Source organism: Salmo trutta, chromosome 24 (genome assembly GCF_901001165.1).
Source record: "Salmo trutta chromosome 24, fSalTru1.1, whole genome shotgun sequence".
Lineage (NCBI taxonomy): Eukaryota > Metazoa > Chordata > Actinopteri > Salmoniformes > Salmonidae > Salmo > Salmo trutta.
In genome coordinates, this window is record NC_042980.1 from 28,135,538 (window position 1) to 28,153,793 (window position 18,256).

Here is an 18,256-nt window from a genome sequence, read left to right on the forward strand (position 1 = left end):
ATCCTGTCCAGGTTCCACACAGAGACAGAGGAGAGAGACAGAGGAGAGAGACAGAGAGATAGATAGAGAGTCGGGGGAGGAGGGAGAGGAGATGGCGAGTGGGACAGAAAGAGAGACGAGGAGGCAGAAAAAAAACAGGTCAATCAAAAAGACACCTCAATGCAACTATGGTGATGAGTGAACATACAGTACAGATGTATGTGGAAGTATGCTGAATAACCCATATGAAGAAACAGCACTGCATTCATCATCCTCCTTCAGAGAACAGCAACAAAGAGACAGAATAACCCCAAACTGTACATTTATTACCAGTTCCATTCACACCATCAGATATACAAGTCAGAAAAAGCCTCAAGGTCCATCAAAATCAGCACTGACTAAGTTAAAACAAACCCAACTAATAGTATACAGTAATGGCGAACCAGCTACACTCCAACATAGTCGCTGGCGAGGTTGACATGACAACAGTGAATAAGCTAATAGAGTTAAAAAGAAAATATGGATAGAAACGGACACTACATCCATGGTTTTTAAATTAAGTCAGAAAAGAAGGTTAACCCTCATTGCTTTAAATTCAACTACAGACATACATACATCAATCAATGGACAGTAGCAGCACTGCTGGCCACAAAGTATCAACGTTCTCATTTAAATGAATGAGTTTCTAGTACAGTTCACATATTACTGAACACATATCATATTCACTAGCCCTTCAACATAAGACCTCCAGATTAGTCCGTTCTGTAATATTGCATGTGCAAATGGTTTGTATGTTTAGAAATGATGGATCTTTTCACACCTTGTATTCAGTCCAGGTGCTTGGGAGTAAGACATTTGGGTAAAATAAAACTTCCAAACTTCCATCCAATGTACCCTCTTGGGGTTTTAAAATAAGAACATTAATATATGGCTTGAACCACGACAGAATAGTACAACAGTTGGGCCAAAAAGTATACATACTGAACCTTAGTCATGTCACCCCAGGGTATATACACTATATTAGTATGAGAGTAACATAGATGGTTGAGTGGTAGAGAGGTGCAGTAGTGACGCCATTATTGAACTTCATTTAGTGACAGTGTGCTGTGTGACATTTTACAGTCTAGTCATAAGTGGTGTGTTTATTAGGTCCAAACCTATACACTGTTTGTTGTGTCTTTGTCTCATGGATGGCATTACTATTGAGCGTTGCCATTTCCTTCAAACAGACGTACAGGTATAAATACAGTTGCAATACTGTATCTGATGAGTCTTGAAGGGACTGACCAATGCAACAACAAAAAGCTCCAAGATCCAGCATGATGGAGTAGCTCTACTAGTGCTCTGTGCTTACCTGGACTGGACCCAAACTAGACGAGCTGTATGGAACCAAGAGACCGTATGACCACATGGGGAATCAGTGTGTGACCCCGGAGGGCATTAATAAAACGAACAGTCCGACATGACTTGACACATTGGCCAAAGAGTTGTAGAGAGACTTCAGGTAACTTTTGTGTACAAGCTCCAGGGTTCTTTTCAACAGTTGGAATGTGCGTTATTGGTGGGGACAGTATACGAATGCATGTGTGTGAGGTTGTGAGTCGGTATTTATTGGAGTTTAATGGTGCGCATCTGCAATCTGCATGAATGCAACTGTGTATGAGAGACACTTGTGTGTGTGAATCAGACAGAGAAGAGCACAGAAACAAGAGGTTGAAGAAAAAGAGGAGGATTGCGGAGGATAAGTGTTGGCACATGCGGGGGGCAGGGATGAGAGGAGGGCGGGCTTTGACAGGAGATTGACAGGTAGTGTTACGTCAGCTCGCTCCAGCAATATGCCACAAACAGCAGGAGAAGACAGAACATGTGTAACAGGCTCGAGCAAATCAGGTCCCACGGCTGCCATGCTGGAGGCGGAGCCTGGGCCACCTGTGTAGAAGCCTCGGGGGCAGGGCTTGGGTTTGGGACCTCTCCCTGTCTGTCTGAGTCCCGCCCCTCTGTGGGGGTCTCCATGGCGACCAGGGCGCACACGGTGACACGGATCGGCCGCAGGTGACACTGGATGATGTCATAAGCTGAGCAGAGGGAAGACTGAGGGCCCAAGGAGGAAGAGGAGGAAACATAGAAGGTGAATGAAGATGAAAGGAGAAGAAAGAATGAAAAACGGGGGAAAGAATGATACAGATGGATGAAAGGAAAGGGGTCACAGAGGAACATTGATGGATATTGCACACGAAGAAGAGAAATCCAGTCAGATAGAAGTGGAGAACAATGAGAGAGGGAAGAAGAAGAGGACAGAAAATACCATAGGAAGAAGGAAGAAAATGGGAAGGGAGTGCCAGGAAAAGACAAATAAGGGGTAGAGATGCAGAGGAGAGGAAGAGAAGAAAGAGGGAGGGTGGTCCGGCAGGAAAATAGAACAGAGAGAAACAAGGCAGGATGTTAACCGGTGGGAACAGAGGTCAAGGTGTATTTATGTGCAGGGATGCGTGGGTTACCAGGGCGACGTGCAGGGCTGCTTTTTGAGAGAGAGAGAGAGAGAGAGAGAGAGAGAGAGAGAGAGAGTGTGTGGGTGAGTGTGTGACTTACATTTATAAAACTGAACTCTGTCTCTCTTTCAGAAAGCAGGCCATGCTGGGGTGTGGAGCGTTAGGAGCAATGAGGATGCGGGTGGTGTTAGCCAGCTACACCTTTGCTTGCATTCGCTAGCATTAGCTTTCAATCCAGCGCAAAGCACCCGTTTCAGTGAGGCAGTGACATTTCAGCCAGCAAGCAGCAGTAGAATCAGCAGCAGGATCACAAGCTGGCTAGGGCCACGTTATACAAGGAGAACCAGACTAGCCACAGCAAACAAGCAGGAGGTCTAAGGAAGCAGCCATACTGTTAGTATTGGTACTACTGTGCATTCTACTGTACAGTCCCAGCAGGCTACTCAAACACAGTGTCCAAAAGTCAGCTTTTGTAGTGTGAGGTTTTGACACAGCAGGGCTTACTACATCATGGTAAGAGTCCCACTACCACTGTATGTGCAACCACTGGGTGACAAACAGTGGTTATAATTACTGACTATTTACTAAAGGAGAATCAACACAGTAATGAGTCAGCAGGGTCAATTTGATTCTCACACACAAGCACACATATTATACACACTATATATATATATATATATATATATTATATAAATATATATATATATATATATATATATATATATATATATATATATATATATATATATAATGTTACCATCCCATGCACACAGGACATCTTTAAGTAAATGACATAATATTTCTGCCATGTTTTTCTGCAGGAATGACAGCACACCAGCTCCTGTTAAATTTTGTTTTTTCTTTGGCACTAGTTGGGGTCAGAACCAAGCAAGAGCCAGGTCAAAGTTCTAAAGTATAGAGGAAGCCCAAAGCCGTAGTGAGTAGCGATGATGACAGCATAGTTCAGTGCGATGATGATGATGAAGCTTTAATGCAGCTTTAATGCTTGTGTCATCAATGTATCTCTCCCTCAGAGGAGGAGGAGTAGAGGAGGATGGGAAGGTGATTGGCTAGATGTGACAGTTCTGGGATCAAACTCTGTGCTCTGACTGGGCAGATCGTTTTGAGGCGATGATTATAAAGTGGTTTGGTCCCGATGTCAAATACATATCCTAGAACAGTAATACTGTATAAAATAAATAAGTTGTAGACTTCTCAAATGGTCTAGTTTCATCCCAGCACTAGCACCCAGCCTTTCTGACCCTCAATACTAGTGTGTATAGTATCTGTGTTCTATACAGGCTGTGTGCATCACTGATCCCCAGTCAGCCCACCCACAACTTGATTCCAAACCCAATGATGCACTGTGGCTTTTATTCAAATTCTTAACAGATCGAAGATCAGTTTACCTCAATTAAATCCTAACTAACAGTGAATCTGAAAAACAGTGGCTGATTCAGGATCAATGAGGTGTCACTATCTAACAGAAAGCAGGGGGTGTGTCTCACCTCAGGAACGCCCATTTTCCTACAGGCATCCAGGAAGTTCTCTACGTTCCGCCGACACTTGGCCATGCTGAGTTTGGGCTGCGGGGTCACACAGAACGCAGAGCTCAACGGAGACTATAACTGTCTAACAAAAATAATCATCCATTCCCACTTATCCCTCTTTAATCCCTCATTGACCCCCAAGACGTACCACAGCAGGTGAGGGCACATGGATGCTGACCACAGAGCGTGGGCGAATGTGATTGGCCAGATGACATAGCACCACCCCGTCCATGAGGGAGGAGCCTAGGTCTTCAGGAAGAGCCACCTTCAGTCTGCTCTCTATGCTCTGAGGAGAGACAAGAGGGGTAAGAGGGGTAAAAACCCACTCACCTTAACACACACACACAAACTGAGGACATAATGCTAATACTGGGGAGTTAACTTCCAGAAGCGAGAGAGAAAGCGAGAGAAGCTCTCACGTCTCTAAGTTGTTCCATCAGCTCCAGCTCTTCTCTCAGCTGTTCCATCTTCCTCCTCATGGTGAACTGAGGGTCAACAGACTCCAGGCTCTTATGGGTCCTCAGGAATACTGCCCCCAACATGCAGGAGGGAACAACAGCCGCCATCCATTAGACAGGAAGTCAGTAACTAACACCTACACATATTGTACTGTACATATAGTCATTCACACCCACACTTCACACCCATACAACCACACATACTGTAGCCTACATAAATGCATACTGCAATATTCACTGACACGGAAAACACACTTTCACTTACAAGTGGATGCGTAGCTACTGTTACCGTACACTTGCATAACCCCTTATTCATATCCACTAATGCAGATGCACTCTATAGTGCTGGGCTCTGGGCTGCATTCATTGTCATGGAAACAGTCATCTGCACTGAGGAGTGAATGTGGAAGATTGGGTTTCCTAAAGGCGTTCCACTTAGTCAATCCTTCATACCAACAGATGGCATAGCAAGACCTGAAGGAACTGACAGTTCTTATTGTACATTAAAAGCAGAAGTCTTCTCTCATTGGTATTCTATTCAAATCTCAAATCAGTATTTTAAACTGGGTAAGCACAAAATATGGAAGTCAAAGCTACAGAGAAATTAGTGGGTTTTTCTTTTTAACTGTGTGGGAGGAGGAAATGTATTCAGAGTGTGTGTGTGTGTGTGTGTGTGTGTGTGTGTGTGTGTGTGTGAAAAACAGGCATGGCCTATGATCACATTCTAAAACATAGGAGTGAATCATTTACTAAATCAGTCAGTGGCCTATATTCTAGTCATAAATCTCCCCTGCAACAGCCACCATATACAGCTTAGTGACACACCACATGTTCCGTAACTCTGCTTTGTGATACACACTCAGACCACATGAGGGAGCCCAAGAGTCACTGGACACTTCAACCCAGGCTTGGGGAAAAGGGAAGGAGAATGCATTTCTGAAGTATTCACACTAGGCCACAAGGGCCTATCTGATCATCTCTCATAGGGAAATGGCTCCTTGAGGGGCTATCCAAGGAAGTTAGAGATAAACACATACAGGCCTCATCCAGAAGCATGACTGGCTGATAACTATCAGAGTGGGTAAGGGGAACAGCGAGGGGCGATGGTCACCCTCCACTTTCACCATAAAGAGAACAGGATGTTGATTATTAGAGGTTGTAAATGTGGTTAGCAAAGGGTAAGAGTAACGTTTAACAATACAATGGAAAGAGACATGGAACTTTTCACATCACAACATTTGGATTTGAAATATTTTGGACATCAGAGCAACCTTGAGGAAATCTTATTTGAGTCATAAAAGGATGTTCCTATGATAGGGAAGATATACAAAACCTTGCAGAGCCCATATCCAACTGACAATCTCTTAGAAAAAGATGTAAACTATTGGAACCAAGACTTAAAAAGACCTGATGTTGGCACAAGATGGAGGGAAAGTTGGAGCATAACTAATGAAATTACAGTTAATGAAAATGTATGCCTAATCTACTGTATAATCTATAGAATGCATTATACAAGAGACCAAATTCTCTAATTCTACAGCACAACGGCAGAGTCATGTCTTAAGTGTAAAACTAATAATGACTCAATAATCCATGATTTCTGGGAATGCTATTAAATCCAAAAGTTATGGGCGGAAAAGAAAGTTGGCTGTTAGAAGTATTACAATGTGAACTTACTTTTAATCCGTCTGTCTGCATATTTCAAGACATATGGGGGTGTAGTGACATCCCAAATGGGCTGGACGATTCTTTTGAAATCAATCAATTTGCCATCATTAATAAAATGGAAAAATCAAATGATTTATTATTGAAATATAGAAATGGCATGGGTGACCGAAAAACTATTGATGCAATTTATGTCCAGGTGGCAAACAATAATGCAGGCACTAGGGATGGGGGTGGGGGCAGACGAGATGTAATTGTATGTGTGTGTCTTTAAGTTGTTGTTTCTATGTTTATGTTTGTATTTGGAGTAAAACAATTATGAACAAATTATCTATATACACACAGTACCAGTCAAAAGTATAGAAACACCTACTCATTCTAGGTTTTTCTTTATTTTTACTGTTTTCTACATTGTAGAATAATAGTGAAGACATCAACACTATGAAATAACACATATGGAATCATTTAGTAACAAAAAAAGGGTTCAACAAATCAAAATATATTTTATGTTTGAGATTCTTCAAAGTAGCCTCTCTTTGCCTTGATGACAGCTTTGCACACTGACATTCTTTCAACCAGCTTCATGAGGTAGTCATCTGGAATGCATATCAATTAACAGGTATGCCTTGTTAAAAGTTAATTTGTGTAATTTTTTTCCTTCTTAATGTGTTTGAGCCAATCAGTTTTGTTGTGACAAGGTAGGGGTGGTATACAGAAGACAGCCCTATTTGGTAAAAGACAGTCCATAATATGGCAAGAACAGCTCAAATAAGCAAAGAGAAATGACAGTCCATCATTACTTTAAGACATGAAGGTCAGTCAATACAGAACATTTCAAGTAAGGAATGGAAGACCCAGAGTTACGTCTGCTGCTGAGGATAAGTTCATTAGAGTTACCAGCCTCAGAATTTGCAGCCCAAATAAATGCTTCACAGAGTTCAAGTAACAGACATCTCAACATCAACTGTTCAGAGGAGACTGTGTGAATCAGGCCTTCATTGTCGAACTGCTGCAAAGAAACCACTACTAAAGGACACCGATAAGAAGAAGAGACTTTGCTTGGGCCAAGAAACTCGAGCAATGGACATTAGACCGGAAATCTGTCCTTTGGTCTGATGAGTCCAAATTTGAGATGTTTGGTTCCAACCGCCGTGTCTTTGTGAGACGCAGAGTAGGTGAACAGATGATCTCCACATGTGTGGTTCCCACCGTGAAGCATGGAGGAGGAGGTGTGATGGTATGGGGGTGCTTTGCTGGTGGGTGACACTGCCGTGATTAAAAATTCTAGGCACATTTAACCAGTATGGCTACCACAGCATTCTGCAGCGATACGCCATCCCATCTAGTTTGTGGTTAGTGGGACTATCATTTGTTTTTCAACAGGACAGTGACCCACAACACACCTCCAGGCTGTGTACGGGCTATTTGACCAAGAAAGAGAGTGATGAAGCGCTGCATCAGATGACATGGCCTCCACAATCACCCGACCTCAACCCATTTGAGATGGTTTGGGATGAGTTGGAACGCAGAGTGAAGGAAAAGCAGCTAAGTGCTCAGCATTTGAGTGAACTCCTTCGTGACTGATGGAAAAGCATTCCAGGTGAATCTGGTTGAGAACATGCCAAGAGTGTGCAAAGCTGTCATCAAGGCAAAGGGTGGCTATTTGAAGAATCTCAAATATAAAATCTATTTTGATGTTACTACATGATTCCATATGTGTTATTTCATAGTTTTGATGGCTTCACTATTATTCTACAATGTAGAATAATAGTAAAAATAAAGAAAAACCCTTGAATGAGTAGGTGTTCTAAAACTTTTGACCAGTAGAGTGTGTGTGTGTGTGTGTGTGTGTGTGTGTGTGTGTGTGTGTGTGTGTGTGTGTACACATTGAAAGTCACTGAGCTCTTCAGTAAGGCCATTCTACTGCCATTGTTTGTCTATGGAGATTGCATGGCTGTGTGCTCAATTTTATACACCTGTCAGCAACTGGTGTCCCTGAAATAGCCGAGTCCACTAATTTGAAGGGGTGTCCACATAGTTTTGTATATATAGTGTGTGTGTGTGTAATAGCAGAGTAATAACACAGATTGGGCCTCTGAGGGCACACACTGATTGGTGAGGGGGTCAGAGAGAGAGAGAAAGAGGAATATTGTGTGTGTCATGCTTTCAACAACAAACCCAATTTAACACTGTCTAATGGTCGCCCAGTGGCGTTCTACCCCAGAAGGAAATCCTGTATCAGAGAGGAAGTCTAAAATCCTGGTTCCTCTCTAGTCAGGGCTACTACTGTGTGACATCATCGACCCACAGAGAATAAAACTGTCAACAGCTGGTGTTGTTTATGAGTTCAAAAGGTCAATAAAAGCTACTGCACCATACGGTCATTCAGTATCAGTACAGTCATTCTGCTTCCTCGTTCAGCCCTCAAGCATCCACACACAGACAGGTTGTGTAACTGTGCTACCAACGACTGGTGATGGTGTGACGCTAGACCAGGGCTCTCCAACCCTGCTCCTGGAGAGCTACCCTCCTGTAGGTTTTCACTCCAACCCTGCCCCTGGAGAGCTACCCTCCTGTAGGTTCACTCCAACCCTGCTAATTATTAGAATCAGGTGTGCCAGATTCGGGTTGGTGTGTGAACATGATTGGAGAGACCTGCCCTAGACACACTTGGAGTTGGAATGGTGCCCTTAGACTGGGTTCTGAGAGCTCATTGGCTGTTAATGAGGTCAGCCACTCATGATCTCACCTATTGGTTACTGGTGATGTCACCTCCCTGAGGCCTGACCCATTTACTGGTGATTGGTTATATCTTCATTGAAAAACAAAGCTATCACCACTGTTCTCACAACTTGGGAATTCCATGACCGATTGTCCAACATTACTGCTCCTTGGAACACTCCTATTTTCTTTCTTCAGGGTATTCTTTTTGAATGTCTTTATTATTATTATTATTATTATTATAATAATCTACCTATTGAACTATTATCATTAGCAACGGGAGAGTGATAAAAAGTTAATGTTGACTTTGAATCCATGCTGATATCATAAAAGCGCACCCTTTGAACAATGTTGAACAATCCTGTAACATAAGTCGCCCTGGGGGAAATGGCTGTCGGCAGCTTTCTGTTTCCCTCCTTATGGAAGTGGGATATCCCCAGTGAGACCATTATCTAACAGTTAAAATATAAAACTATAAATACCATGAGCAATAGAAAGGAAGCCAGGGGAGAGGAACAGCAAGATACTCCGTCCGTATGTACATACTGGGCTGAGTGAGTGAGTGAGTGAGTGACATCTGATATCTCAGTACCCAATCTGCTTTCCCACCAATATCAGCCTTGGCATGAAAGATGCTGTGTCTGTGTTTAATTGGTTTTCCAAAGGCTATAATGCACTGTTAGGCAGAGCCCGTATCAAAGGGGACTTAATGGAGGGTGGCGTCTGTGTGTGTTGCCAGATCTGGACTGTGGTTGTACTGGGAGTGAACATACGGTCTGATTATGACTGCAGGAGGAATGAACAATCTCTCTCTGTCAGAGTGAATGTTGTAATGTCCAGAGCTAGACAAAATACATCTGTATGTATAAATGTGTATGTGCATCAGAGAGTATCTGTGTGTGTGTGTTGTTGGGTGGTCTTGGAACTAGCTTCTGTATAGCAGACCCCCTTCCAATGTCTTCAACCACATTGATGCAGTGGCGTACAGACACACGGTTTAACTTTTACCATGTGCCACCACAACACACTTGCCAACATGAGAACAGATGGAGGGATGGAAAGATGAAGGAAGAGGAGTGTGTGAAGTGTGGAGGCTCTCCTTTGATCCTCTGGGCCTCAAGAGTTCTGCAGCGCGACACACACACACACACACACACACACACACACACACACGGAACGGAGTAATCAAAAACACCACAAACATGTGGTCCAAGGCACAGATGTGACTGCAAAAGTACAGTGCACACTTTCATCACACTCACCCATGGCTTGGAACGAGGGATAGAGAGAAGATGAGAGATCAGAGTGTAATAGGTAAAAAGAGTTACAGGTGGAAATATAGAAAAAGGAAACAGTGAAAGAAAGAGTTGAGAGAGAGAGCGAGAGAAGGAGAGAGAGAGAAACAGGAGGGAGTCACACAACGCAAATGGTTTGCAAACATCTGACTGTGTCTAGCTGTGTTTGGTTTCGAGGCCTCCGATTGGCCAATTAGTTGGGAGGAGTGACCTACCACTGCTGTGCATGCCTCCATCGCCTGGTCTAGGGGGAGTGTCTCTATCGACGGACAGGGCCTGTGTGAGGAGGGGGCGGAGACAGAGCGGGGGCGAGCAGGGCAGTGAGGCGGGGGCTAGAGGAAGAGGGGGAGGGGCGAAGGGCAAGGTATAGGGGGAGAGGCCAAGTAGAACAAGACAGATCCATTCCAAAACCCAAAACCACACCCATCCCCCGACACCAGAGAAAGTTCCGGGGAAAAAAACAGTGTGAATTTTAAAAGACAAGGGAATAAAACAGGCAGCAGCAGTTGATAATCGCATGCAAAGGCAGGTTGGGTTAGATAAAGGGGTGTGATTGGAGTGAGAATTGGTGTAAGAGGTCATGCAGTAGTCGGTGAAAAAATATAAAGGGAGTAAAGGAGAGGGGGAGGAAAGGAAGAAACAAAGGAGATGTGAAAGAGATGCCATGAAGAAAAAAAAATACACAAAAATAAAATAAATCAATATTAGTGCCATTTCACAATACAGATTTCATGACATGCTGTTAATGGTAGCAGGTAGCCTACAGCTAAATTTGACATAATACAGTAGTAGCCTACTGTACGTAGCAACTAGCTGGATGGATGCTAGCTCTATTTCTACAAGCAGCAAATATCAGATGCTAGAGTCGTTTCAGTGAACCTGCACCCAAAGCCATCTGACCCTGAGCAGTACCAAACAGGTACAGAGGATTTGTAAAGGATTTTTTTTCTCAACTCAGAATCTGTGGACCTGCTCTGTTCCACGGGAGGTAGCTAACCAGTCCTCCAGTTAGTTAGCTAAAAGAAGGTCGACACTTTATGCGTCTTCCTCCATAGCCACTCTTTGGGATTGGGTGCAGAGTACTCACATCCACGCCTTCTAAGCAAACACACATCACTTTTTCCATATTGTTCACACAGTATTACAGCAACATTGTGGGAGTATTGCATGTTAGCCAGGACAGGGCTGGTAGCCTCTACAGCATGGCCCAACTGCTGCTGCTGCTTTACGGGATTTGAGCACAGAGGGTGTTATGAGATACCGTGTGTCTCAGAAGTTCTAGTCTGAGGGGAACAAGTTGGGGTAGTTGGGGGGGGCGACTGACTCTTGACCATTGGAGGAACTGCCCAGGTCTTTCTTACCTTGGGATAATCTTATAACCCCATAAAAGTAGGATCAAGGTGTGGGAGGATTTGGGGTTTGGGGGAGAAGCAGAGCGAAGGGGATCGAGGGCATCCATGTCTTTATGTTGGAGTGAAAGGATGGATTTAGGGACAGTAGTATCATGTAATTATGGATTGTGGTAGGTATAGAGATGTACCCATCCCTTCACCACCCATCCAGGCCTCTACCCACCCTCCATACTGTGCCATGCCCAGCCTGCACTCACCAGAGCGGGGCTTCAGCCCAAAGGCAGGGGTGGTAAACGTGGGACCGCTGCCTGGAACTCTGTCTTCTCCCTGGTAGAGAGTCCATGGGAGTACAAACATAAAGGTTAGGGACCCTCTTATCCCAAGAGTACACTTGCATAATACATACACATTGTCCAGGTCTATATGGGTAATTGGGACAAGACAGCTGGTGTTGAATGTGTGTATATTTGTGACCTCTGTGTGTACACTGTGTATGTGTGTATGATGTACGTGTGTGCAGGATTTTGATTGGAGCTTGGCGTCCTATACTATGAAACACTAAAGATGACCTCTGAGCTGGCTTAACTAGAGCACAACTCACCCTGTCCCTTTCTCTGACCCTCACCCAGATTGACTAGCATGGCCAGTTGTCCTCTAGCTTGGATTGGTCAATACATCTCATGGGTTGTACAGTATCTAGAGGTTTGGTAATATCAATATTGCTTCAACTCTAATTAGTTGATTGTGCTGCGGTAACCGTTGCTATGACCATGTCGCTTGTATTGGACAGACTGTCGCTATGTGGTGACAGCGCTGGCTGTGTGTACTGTTCCCAATAGTGGGCTCTGTCTCTCTCTCTGTGTGTGTGTGACAACGCTATGGCATTGTTGAAGATTTTTTTAAAGAATCGACATACAACGAAGTTCTGTTCTCCTTGTTATGTGTCATGCTGTTGTTCCTCCTCCCTTGGTGCTGGTCTATTTCAACTACAGGGTCGTCAACTCTCCAGCTAGTGCTTTTTAATGACATTAAACCAACTTTTAAGCTCAAAAGCATTTGTTTATGTCTTTAAAGTGTGTGAGCCAATCCCAGTCTTGCTCTGAAGGATCGGAACAATCTGGGCAACATTTATAGTTATATATTGTATCTGGGCAACAGTTACCATGGTATTGACGCAGACTGGGGCAGGGTCAAATCCTCATGTTTGTAAACTATTGGTCAACTTCACAAATTACAGCGCCATGCTACATACAACACAACTAAATCTCACACAGTCAACAAAAACACCAACACTACACACAAGCACCTGCCTCAAATAATTCCCTTCATCTACCTCTAGAAGCGTAAACAAAAAGGTAAGATCAAAGTTACACACATTTAAAACAGCTGACCGTCACACAGATCTAAAAGGTCATGAGGTGACTAGGTAACAGGATAGAGGTCACACCAGCAAACACAACTACTGGTCACGAGACTGAATCCTAACTTGAGATCCAAGTAAACGTTCAAGCAATCTTGCACCGAAGTCAATGGCAGATTTTTGAGAAAACTCAAGTTACACACAGATCTTGAGTTAGGATTTGCCCTCTAATGCCCTTAACCACATATCTAGGATCAGCTACCCCTGCTATAGCCCTCGTCTGAACTATGTAATACTTCACACAAAAACTGACTTGGGACCAGTGGTTAAGAGCATGCAGTGACCACACACACTAGATGAGGGAAGTCAGAGGCAGGGATTGGCTGGTAAGCCTGAGGGGAGTGGCCATCCATGGCTTGTTACTAGGTTTACCTGGTTGGACATATGTGTCTCATATTGTTGGCATGCAAGCTGGGCCTCCAGCCTGGCCCTCTCTAGAATCAACTCTCGTTTCTTCTGGAACTCAAAGCCTCCTTCGGGAGTGTCCCACTAGATAGAACATACCAACCGGTGGAACTTATTTGTACATCTACTTAGTACACTATATATACACACAAAAGTATGTGGACACCCCTTCAAATTAGTGGATTCAGCTATTTCAGCCACACCTGTTGCTGACAGGTGTATAAAGGTGTATAAAATCCAGCACACAGCCATTCAATCTCCATAGACAAACATTGGCAGTAGAATGGCTTTACTGAAGAGCTCAGTGACTTTCAAATGTGGCACCGTCATAGGATGCCACCTTTCCAACAAGTCAGTTCGTCAAATTTCTGCCCTGCTAGAGCTGCCCCGGTCAACAGTAACTGCTGTTATTGTGAAGTGGAAACGTCTAGAAGCAACAACGGCTCAGCCACGAAGTGGGAGGCCACACAAGCTCACAGAGCGGGACCGTTGAGTCTGTCCTAGGTTGCAACACTCACTACCGAAGATCCAATCTGCCTCTGGAAGCAACGTCGGCACAAGAACTGTTCGTCGGGAGCTTCATGAAATGGGTTTCCATGGCCAAGCAGCTGCAAACAAGCCTAAGATTACCATGCACAATGCCAAGCGTCGGCTGGAGTGGTGTAAAGATCGTAGCCATTGGACTCTGGAGCTGTGGAAACGCATTCTCTGGAGTGATGAATCAGGCTTCACCATCTAGCAGTCCGACAGACGAATCTGGGTTTGGCGGCTGCCAGGAGAACGCTACCTGCCCGAATACATAGTGCCAACTGTAAAGTTTGGTGGAGAATGAATAATGGTCTGGGGCTGTTTTTCATGGTTTGGACTAGGCCCCTTAGTTCCAGTTAAGGGAAATCTTAAAACTGCAGCATACAATTACATTCTAGATGATTCTGTGCTTCCAACTTTGTGGCAACAGTTTGGGGAAGGCCCTTTCCTGTTTCAGCATGACAATGCCCCCTATGCACAAAGTGAGGTCCATACAGAAATGGTTTTGTCGAGATCGGTGTGGAAGAACTTGACTGGCCTGCATAGCCAGTCATTTGGGGGATGAATTGGAATCCCGACTGCGAGCCAGGCTTAATCGCCCAACATCAGTGCCCGACTTTGGAATAAGATGTTCGACAAGCAGGTGTCCACATACTTTTGGAAATGTAGTGTAAATCTCCACAGCAATTCAAGCTTTACTTCACCACAGCTCAAATATGTTATACTACAAACAAGTCATCTTAACAATATTCAAATACCAATGAGCAGCAGAGCTATATTACAGTAGACAGGAAATTACATCGGAGGAGGAAGGGCAGGGCTGCTTGCTCAGGGAGGGAAACTAAACACACACTAACCCAGGAGAGGGGTCTTAGTCTAACACAGATGCTACTGATGTATTTTACAGTTTGACACCGTCACACACACCCTTTCACTGCACATACAGATGATACGCATACTCACACAATGGTCATAGTCAGAGTTCATACAATATAAGTGCTGGTAGGTGTGTGCATTATGTAGTAAAACCATGTGATTAGCATTGGAAAGAGGTCTCACCTTGGATGTGGTTTGTCCTTCACTGCTGTCACTGTCTTGGCCACTGTAGTGAGAGAAGAGAGTGAGTAAGACTAAGACACACACACACACACACACACACACACACACACACACCACACACCACACACCACACACACACACACCACAGCCTTACTTGAGAGAGTCCTCCACCATGACCATCTCAACAGGGTAGAGCTGAATTCCAGACAGGTCCTCTGTTTCCATATTCACTCTGAGAGCAGAGAGAGAGAAAGAGAGAGTAGGGTCAAGCAACTACACACAAGTTTTACCGCTCAATGCCCAATGAGTGTCTTTCACCTCCACTGAGACAGCCCCAGAGTTTTCCAGTCCCTGTACTGAACTAGATGTTCACAGAACCTAGGAAGACAGTCAAATGTGCCATTTCTGCTACCATATACATGTTAGAGAGCAGGAGGGAGCAGCATGCGGTACAGTGTGTGCCAATGACTGGGCTCTGAAAGGATAAGACAAATACGGAATTGTAGCTACAAAGACAACATTCTGATATGGCCAAGTGGGACATTTCAATAACAACAATGACCTGAAATATGATTAGATGACACATGGTGGATAATATATTTTACAGAGTGAGCATTGGGCTGTGTATGGGAGATTTTGACTGCCTCTATCTGCATATGATAATGAGCCATCTGTTGGGTTGGGGGATGTACTTGTTCTTGTCATAAATGTAACCTCTGACTCAGTAGGGATAACGGTACTCCAAAGTTTTCAATGCAATGTCCAACGGTACTTCATATAGAAGACAACAAATTATGATAATCATGCCTAGGGCTGTCCCGGTGACTTTATTACCGCCACACCAGCAGTCACGAGTCACCCCCACAGTCCATGTGACTGTTGGTCACGGTAATCCCATCCAAAACTGAACAATAGAGCTGATAGGTAGCCTACCAAACTAGCTAACGGCAGTTGTCTGATTCCCGCCTGTCTCAGTGGATTAATACAATCAATACAATTCAATCAATCATTCATTTGTTCATGCCATCACACAGCATACGAGACATTAATGCTTGAAATGCAATCAAGCATTTTAGTTTTAAAAAAAATGAAGAAAAGGAGCTGCCTAAACAATAAATAAACTGCAATTCCCAAATGCATGCAGCTGTTTTTAGTCTGCTATAATAAAGGCTTTATAGATATTTTTTCCCATTAGAACAGCCTCTCTGGTACACATATTTAGTGTTGTCTAAACTGTTCCAAATGGCCAGAAACAAAATACTATTGTAATCTAACAGCAACATAACTCACACAACACTTACTGCTATACCCTCCTTTTTCTGGATCTCCAGTAGTTTCTACAACTAAGTCAAATGTCTTCCACACATCTGACTTCACCTTCACCTTTCCCTCCTGAGCAACCAGTTCACCCGTTTCAAGTTGCTTTCACGTCCTCCGCATCCGTTTTGCTGTCGACATTACTGTGTTTGGAGTTTGTTATAACCAATTTATTGATGTGATTATGATAGGCTATAGGTCAGGCCCTATTGGTTACGTGCATACAACTCTTAAATGTTTCACGTAAAGAGAGCAAGGGTTGAGGGAATAGGGATTGTATTTCATAAACATTAGGGATTTGGGTAACAGAACTTGTCAGTCAGAAACAAGTAAGAAACTAAATGGCTACACTGGCTTCCTGTTAAGGCTAGGGCTGATTTCAAGGTTTTACTGCTAACCTACAAAGCAATACATGGACTTGCTCCTACCAATCTCTTCAATTTGGTCCTGCCGTACATACCTACACGTACGCTACGGTCACAAGACGCAGGCCTCCTAATTCTCCCTAGAATTTCTAAGCAAACAGCTGGAGGCAGGGCTTTCTCCTTCCATGTGTGAGAGACGCAGATTTTGTCTCAACCTTTAAGTCTTTACTGAAGACTCATCTCTTCAGTAGGTCCTATGATTGAGTGTAGTCTGGCCCAGGGATGCGAAGGTGAACGGCAAGGCGAACCGCCCTTGCTGTCTCTGCCTGGCCGGCTCCCCTCTCTCCACTGAGATTCTCTGCATCTGACCCCATTACGGGGGCTTAATCCCTGACTTACGAGTGCTCTTCCATGCCATACCTAGGAGGGGTGCGTCACTTGATGGGGTTGAGTCTAGAGGTCGACCGATTATGATTTTTCAACGCCGATACCGATTACTGGAGGACCAAAAAAGCCGATACCGATTAATCGACAGATTTTTTACATTTGTTTATTTATTTGTAATAAGGACAATTACAACAATACTGAATGAACACTTATTTTAACTTAATATAATACATAAATAAAATCAATTTAGTCTCAAGTAAATAATGAAACATGTTCAATTTGGTTTAAATAATGCAAAAACAAAGTGTTGGAAAAGAAAGTAAGTGCGCAATATGTGCCATGTAAGAAAGCTAACGTTTAAGTTCCTTGCTCAGAACATGAGAACATATGAAAGCTGGTGGTTCCTTTTAACATGAGTCTTCAATATTCCCAGGTAAGAAGTTTTAAGTTGTAGTTATTATAGGAATTATAGGACTATTTCTCACTATACGATTTGTATTTCATATACCTTTGACTATTGGATGTTCTTATAAGCACTTTAGTATTGCCAGTGTAACAGTATAGCTTCCGTCCCTCTCCTCGCTCCTACCTGGGCTCGAACCAGGAACACATCGACAACAGCCACCCTCGAAGCAGCGTTACCCATGCAGAGCAAGGGGAACAACTACTCCAAGTCTCAGAGCGAGTGACGTTTGAAACGCTATTAGCGCACACCCCGCTAACTAGCTAGCCATTTCACATCGGTTACACCAGCCTAATCTTGGGTGTTGAAGTCATAAACAGCACAATGCTTGAAGCGCAGCGAAGAGCTGCTGGCAAAACTCACGAAAGTGCTGTTTGAATGAATGCTTACGAGCCTGCTGCTGCCTACCACCGCTCAGTCAGACTGCTCTATCAAATCATAGACTTAATTATAATTAACACACAGAAATACGAGACTTAGGTCATTAATATGGTCGAATCCAGAAACTATCATCTCGAAAACAAAACGTTTTTCCTTTCAGTGAAATACAGAACCGTTACGTATTTTATCTAACAGATGGCATCCCTAAGTCTAAATATTCCTGTTACATTGCACAACCTTCAATGTTATGTCATAAATACGTAAAATTCTGGCAAATTAGTTCGCAATGAGCCAGGCGGCCCAAACTGTTGCATATACCCTGACTCTGCGTGCAATGAACACAAGAGAAGTGACACAATTTCACCTGGTTAATATTGCCTGCTAACCTGAATTTCTTTTAGATAAATATGCAGTATTAAATA

General features: G+C 43.6%; 1 pseudogene; it reads right to left on the minus strand.

Annotated features, from left to right (window-relative positions):
• Nucleotides 1-284: 284 nt before the first annotated feature.
• LOC115161033 (leucine-rich repeat and calponin homology domain-containing protein 1-like) overlaps nucleotides 285-18,256 on the minus strand; it is a 103,460-nt pseudogene continuing 85,488 nt past the window's right edge.